The following is a 7500-nucleotide window of genomic DNA, read 5'->3' on the forward strand; positions in this document are numbered from 1 at the left end:
AGCGGCGGCGTCGTTGTGCTGGGGGTGACGCTGCCTGCCTGCCTGCCTGCTCCTTTGGTTCACGATGTCCCCGCCGAAGGCGGCGAGCTTTAAAGCGCTGCAGCTCGAGCGCACAAGGTGCGCGGGGAATTGTTAGCGGCGCCGTGGTTGTGGTGGCGGTGACCATGGCTGCCTGCTCCTTTGGTTCACGATGTCCCCGCCGAAGGCGGCGAACTTTAAAGTACTGCAGCTCGAGCGCACAAGGTGCGCGGGGAATTGTTAGCGGCGCCGTGGTTGTGCTGGCGGTGACCATGGCTGCCTGCTCCTTTGGTTCACGATGTCCCCGCCGAAGGCGGCGTACTTTAAAGTACTGCAGCTCGAGCGCACAAGGTGCGCGGGGAATTGTTAGCGGCGCCGTGCTTGTGCTGGCGGTGACCATGGCTGCCTGCTCCTTTGGTTCACGATGTCCCCGCCGAAGGCGGCGTACTTTAAAGTACTGCAGCTCGAGCGCACAAGGTGCGCGGGGAATTGTTAGCGGCGCCGTGGTTGTGCTGGCGGTGACCATGGCTGCCTGCTCCTTTGGTTCACGATGTCCCCGCCGAAGGCGGCGTACTTTAAAGTACTGCAGCTCGAGCGCACAAGGTGCGCGGGGAATTGTTAGCGGCGCCGTGCTTGTGCTGGCGGTGACCATGGCTGCCTGCTCCTTTGGTTCACGATGTCCCCGCCGAAGGCGGCGTACTTTAAAGTACTGCAGCTCGAGCGCACAAGGTGCGCGTGGAATTGTTAGCGGCGCCGTGGTTGTGCTGGCGGTGACCATGGCTGCCTGCTCCTTTGGTTCACGATGTCCCCGCCGAAGGCGGCGTACTTTAAAGTACTGCAGCTCGAGCGCACAAGGTGCGCGGGGAATTGTTAGCGGCGCCGTCGTTGTGCTGGCGGTGACCATGGCTGCCTGCTCCTTTGGTTCACGATGTCCCCGCCGAAGGCGGCGTACTTTAAAGTGCTGCAGCTCGAGCGCACAAGGTGCGCGGGGAATTGTTAGCGGCGCCGTGGTTGTGCTGGCGGTGACCATGGCTGCCTGCTCCTTTGGTTCACGATGTCCCCGCCGAAGGCGGCGTACTTTAAAGTACTGCAGCTCGAGCGCACAAGGTGCGCGGGGAATTGTTAGCGGCGCCGTGGTTGTGCTGGCGGTGACCATGGCTGCCTGCTCCTTTGGTTCACGATGTCCCCGCCGAAGGCGGCGTACTTTAAAGTACTGCAGCTCGAGCGCACAAGGTGCGCGGGGAATTGTTAGCGGCGCCGTGCTTGTGCTGGCGGTGACCATGGCTGCCTGCTCCTTTGGTTCACGATGTCCCCGCCGAAGGCGGCGTACTTTAAAGTACTGCAGCTCGAGCGCACAAGGTGCGCGTGGAATTGTTAGCGGCGCCGTGGTTGTGCTGGCGGTGACCATGGCTGCCTGCTCCTTTGGTTCACGATGTCCCCGCCGAAGGCGGCGTACTTTAAAGTACTGCAGCTCGAGCGCACAAGGTGCGCGGGGAATTGTTAGCGGCGCCGTCGTTGTGCTGGCGGTGACCATGGCTGCCTGCTCCTTTGGTTCACGATGTCCCCGCCGAAGGCGGCGTACTTTAAAGTGCTGCAGCTCGAGCGCACCATGTGCGTGGGGAATTGTTAGCGGGGGCGTCGTTGTGCTGGGGGCTGACTGTCCCTAGTGGGTATAGGATAATGTTAATGTACGGGGATCGCTGGGCGGCACGGACTTGGAGGGCCGAAAAGGCCTGTTTCCGGCTGTATGTGTATGATATGATATGATATGATGCCTGCCTGCTCATTTGGTTCATGATGTCCACGCGGCAGGCGGAATATTTTAAAAGCACTGTTCTGTACGAAGTGCACAATGTCCGTTGGGGAAATGCAGCTGGGGGTCGGTCGACCGGCTGACGACGCCTGCCTGCCGATTTGGTTCACGATGTCCCCGCCGAAGGCGGCATACTTGAAAGTACCGCCGTTCGCGGCGCGCAATTTGCGGGGGGAGGAATTGTTAGTGCACGTCTGTGTGCTAGGTGACGATGCTTGCCGACTTGGTTCATGCCGTCCACGCCGAAGACGGCGCCGTTTAAAGTACTGCCGCTCGAGGTGCACAATTTGCGGGGGAATTGTTAATGGGCGTCGGCGTGCTGGGTGACGATGTGGAGATGTGGAACGCCGAGCCAGATCTATCTTATTTGTTTGCTTGGCCCACTGGACTTTGCATGGGCTTTGCAACACTGTGTGCTAGGTTAAATCACGGCCAATAGAGTGAGTGTTTTTAATGATCCTGATCTGATAAGGGGACTAGAGGTAAAAGAGCCGTTAGGAGGCAGTGATCACAACACGATAAGTTTTACTCTGCAAATGGAAAGGTAGAAGGGAAAATCGGAAGTGTCTGTATTACAGTATAGCAAAGGGGATTACAGAGGCATGAGGCGGGAGCTGGCCAAAATTGACTGGAAGGAGGCCCTAGCAGGGAAGACGGTAGAACAGCAATGGCAGGTATTCCAGGGAATAATGCAGAGGTTGCAGGATCAATTTATTCCAAAGAGGTGGAAAGACTCTAAGGGGAGTAAGAGACACCTGTGGCTGACAAGGGAAGTCAGGGACAGCATAAAAATTAAGGAGAGGAGGTATAACATAGCAAAGAAGAGTGGGAAGACAGAGGATTGGGACTCTTTTAAAGAGCAACAAAAGTTAACTAAAGAGGCAATGCGGGGAGAAAAGATGAGGTGCGAGGGTAAACTAGCCAATAATATAAAGGAGGATAGCAAAAGTTTTTTTAGGTACGTGAAGAGGGAAAAAATAGTCAAGGCAAATGTGGGTCCCTTGAAGACAGAAACGGGGGAATTTATTATGGGGAACAAAGAAATGGCAGACGAGTTAAACCGTTACTTTGGGTCTGTCTTCACTGAGGAAGATACACACAATCTCCCAAATGTTCTAGGGGCCGGAGAACCTAGGGTGATGGAGGAACTGAAGGAAATCCACATTAGGCAGGAAATGGTTTTGGGTAGACTGATGGGACTGAAGGCTGATAAATCCCCAGGGCCTGATGGTCTGCATCCCAGGGTACCTAAGGAGGTGGCTCTAGAAATAGTGGAAGCATTGGAGATCATTTTTCAATGTTCTATATAGATTCAGGATCAGTTCCTGTGGATTGGAGGATAGCAAATGTTATCCCACTTTTTAAGAAGGGAGGGAGAGAGAAAACGGGTAATTATAGACCAGTTAGTCTGACATCAGTGGTGGGGAAGATGCTGGAGTCAATTAGAAAAGACGAAATTGCTGAGCATTTGGATAGCAGTAACAGGATCATTGCGAGTCAGCATGGATTTACGAAGGGGAAATCATGCTTGACAAATCTACTGGAATGTTTTGAGGATGTAACTAGGAAAATTGACAGGGGAGAGTCAGTGGACGTGGTGTACCTCGACTTTCAGAAAGCCTTCGACAAGCTCCCACATAGGAGATTAGTGGGCAAAATTAGGGCACGTGGTATTGGGGGTAGGGTACTGACATGGATAGAAAATTGGTTGACAGACGGAAAGCAAAGAGTGGGTATAAATGGGTCCCTCTCGGAATGGCAGGCAGTGACCAGTGGGGTACCGCAAGGTTCGGTGCTGGGACCCCAGCTATTTACGATATGCATTAATGACTTAGACGGAGGGATTAAAAGTACCATTAGCAAATTTGCAGATGATACTAAGCTGGAGGGTAGTGTGAATTGTGAGGAAGATGCAATAAGGCTGCAGGATGACTTGGACAGGTTGTGTGAGTGGGCGGATACATGGCAGATGCAGTTTAATGTAGATAAGTGCGAGGTTATTCACTTTGGAAGTAAGAGTAGAAAGGCAGATTATTGTCTGAATGGTGTCAAGTTAGGAGGAGGGGGAGTTCAACGAGATCTGGATGTCCTAGTGCATCAGTCAATGAAAGGAAGCATGCAGGTACAGCAGGCAGTGAAGAAAGCCAATGGAATGTTGGCCTTCGTAACCAGAGGAGTTGAGTATAGGAGCAAAGAGGTCCTTCTACAGTTGTAGCGGGCCCTGGTGAGACCGCACCTGGAGTACTGTGTGCAGTTTTGGTCTCCAAATTTGAGGAAGGATATTCTTGCTATGGAGGGCGTGCAGCGTAGGTTCACTAGGTTAATTCCCGGAATGGCGGGACGGTCGTATGTTGAAAGGCTGGAGCGATTGGGCTTGTATACACTGGTATTTAGAAGAATGAGGGGGGATCTTATTGAAACATATACGATAATTAGGGGATTGGACACATTAGAGGCAGGAAACATGTTCCCAATGTTGGGGGAGTCCAGAACAAGGGGCCACCGTTTAAGAATAAGGGGTAGGCCATTTAGAACGGAGATGAGGAAGAACCTTTTCAGTCAGAGAGTGGTGAAGGTGTGGAATTCTCTGCCTCAGAAGGCAGTGGAGGCCAGTTCGTTGGATGCTTTCAAGAGAGAGCTGGATAGAGCTCTTAAGGATAACGGAGTGAGGGGGTATGGGGAGAAGGCAGGAACGGGGTACTGATTGAGAGTGATCAGCCATGATCGCATTGAATGGCGGTGCTGGCTCGAAGGGCTGAATGGCCGACTCCTGCACCTATTGTCTATTGTCTATTGTCTATAATCAACCACTTTATTTTGCCCGTCTTTGTGACTCCTCTTTGACACGTCGATCACCGCTGAGGCTGTTTTACCTGTTTCGCCTATGTACCGTAAGGTACACTCCTTACATTGAACTGCATACACCCCATTATTTCGCTCACGGGTTATCCTCTGTGCTATCCAGTCTCTCCTGTCACCCTGTTCTATGTTTTTGTCTATTACCCAGTGGGAGCAGGCCCCATATTGACATTAATTTGTAACCCTACTGCTCCCCTCGTCTGCTGGTTTTATCACCATCTCATGTTTATCCCTCAGCTCTGCCGTGGTCTCCCTCTCTTTTTTTCTGGTGAGGTTCGGCCTATCCTTTGTCATGGGCATATCCCAGGCTGTTTTAGTAACGTTCTTTTAAAACGTGTCGTGTTTGTTTGGCTTTACCCACGTTCCAGCATTAGAGGCCAATTTTTGCAATGTTTCCTGGGTGGGATTTGCCGGTTTTACAAATGGTGTCACTATCTCACCCTGCTTCCTGATACCCTTATGGGGTCGGCTCTGTTCTTGCAGAACCCTCGGGTGGTGCAGAGTCTGGGCCTTGTTATCAATATCTTGCCCTGCTTCCCGATACCCTTGCGGGTTCGGCTCTGTTCTTGCAGATCCCTCAGGTGGTGCAGAGTCTGGGCGGCATCGTCACCCAGCACACCGACGCCCACTGAAAATTACCCACGCACAGTGCGCGCCTGGAGCGGCAGTAGTTCAAACTACCCCTACCCCTACCCCTACCCCTACCGCTACCCCTACCCCTACCCCTAACCCTAACCCTAACCCTAACCCTAACCCTAACCCTAACCCTAACCCTAACCCTAACCCTAACCCTAACCCTAACCCTAACCCTAACCCTAACCCTAACCCTAACCCTAACCCTAACCCTGACCCTGACCCTAATGCAGGCAGAGTTATTTATAAAGTGGCCCAGACTCTGCACCACCTGAGGGTTTTGTAACAGAACCAACCCCATAAGGGTTTCAGGAAGCAGGGCAAGATATTGATAACAAGGCGCAGACTCTGCACCACCTCAGGGTTCTGCAAGAACAGAGCCGACCCCATAAGGGCATCAGGAATCAGGGCAAGATATTGATAAAATGGCCCAGACTCTGCACCACCTGAGGGTTCTGCAAGAACAGAGCCGACCCCATAAGGGCATCAGGAAGCAGGGCAAGATATTGGTAACAAGGCCCACGGGGAAGGCGGCATACTTTGGGGTTATTTTGTAGTGAGTTTTGAAGGCATGTGCTAGTGTTACGCATACCGAGGGCGCGCAAAGTTCGGCGCGCCCGGGCCAAAACGCCTCTGCTGGCCGCGGCCGAGTCGGCCGACGGATTGCCACGGACTTGCTTGACGACCTGTCACTCTCCGTGCATCGGTTGCACGCCCGGTTCGTCCTTTCCATTTGTTTCATGATGTACACGCGGCAGGCGGAATATTTTAAAAGCACTGTTCTGTTCGAAGTGCACAATGGCCGTTGGGGCAATGCAACTGGGGGTCGGTCGACCGGCTGACGACGCCTGCCTGCCGATTTGGTTCACGATGTCCCCGCCGAAGGCGGCATACTTGAAAGTACTGCCGTTCGCGGCGCGCAATTTGCAGGGGGGAGGAATTGTTAGTGGACGTCTGTGTGCTGGGTGACGATGCTTGCCGACTTGGTTCATGCCGTCCACGCCGAAGACGGCGCCGTTTAAAGTACTGCCGCTCGAGGTGCACAATTTGCGGGGGAATTGTTATTGGGCGTCGGCGTGCTGGGTGACGATGTGGAGATGAGGAACGCCGAGCCAGATCTATCTTATTTGTTTGCTTGGGCCACTGGACTTTGCATGGGCTTGGCATCATTGTGTGCTACGTTAAATCACGGCCAATTGAGTGAGTATTTTTTATTCAACCACTCTATTTTGCCCGTCTTTGTGACTCCTCTATGACACGCCGATCACCGCTGACGTGTTAATCTGCGTGTTAGGTATCTCGGGGGTCAGTTGGACGGACAGATGTGTAAGGGTTTTGTTCGGAAGGATCGTTGAGTGTAAACGGTGAACGGGGGTTAAAGGCCCTGAGGTTTCAATCCTCTAAAGAATGTAAAAGGTCTGACGCGTTAGCTAGCAGCTAATGAGGTGAACCTAGCAGCTAATGAGGCTCTCTCTCTCTCACGGCCCCGGGACTCCCTCCCTCCCTCCTCCCTCTTGGAACCCTCCCTGCGTGGGGGGGGGGGGGGGGGGGGGGGGGGGGGCACGAAGAAAAAGAGGGTATAAGAAGAATCCAGTGGAAGGAGTAGGGACTGGGGGCGAGGTCAGACAGCCTATCCGGCTAATAAAGCATCATGAGGTTAGGTATAAACTCTGATGACTGCATAAACTCGCCCCTAATGGGGGGGGGGCACTCTCTCCCCCACCCCTCTCTCCCCAGTGCCACTCCCTCCGACCCCCCCCCCACTCTCTTCGTGTCGCTGGGCCCGCCCGGCACGGCCCCGAGGATCACTCCCCGCGCGGCAACGGGACACCGGGTCGCCGGGCCCGCAGGGTCGTCAGTCGGGCGGGGGGGGGGAGGGTGGCCATGCCAGCAGCAGGAGAGGTTTCCAACGAACCCGCGACCGCAGCAGGACCGCCCGCGGCAGACATTTGGACCCAGCGGGTCCGTTCGGGATGGTTGCCGGGCCCGCAGCAGAGGTTTCCTTCCACCCAACGGGGGGGGGGGGGGGGGGGGCGGGGCTGCCCATCTTCCCGCTCGAAGCAACGGCCTCACCCTAACGGCCTCACCCTAACAACCCTCACCCTGACCCTAAACCGCTCGGTTCATGACTTCTCTCCGTTTGGTTCATGAATTCGCCATTTAGTTCACGACTTCTC

The sequence above is a fragment of the Rhinoraja longicauda genome, unplaced genomic scaffold (assembly GCF_053455715.1).
Source record: "Rhinoraja longicauda isolate Sanriku21f unplaced genomic scaffold, sRhiLon1.1 Scf000087, whole genome shotgun sequence".
Classification (NCBI taxonomy): domain Eukaryota; kingdom Metazoa; phylum Chordata; class Chondrichthyes; order Rajiformes; family Arhynchobatidae; genus Rhinoraja; species Rhinoraja longicauda.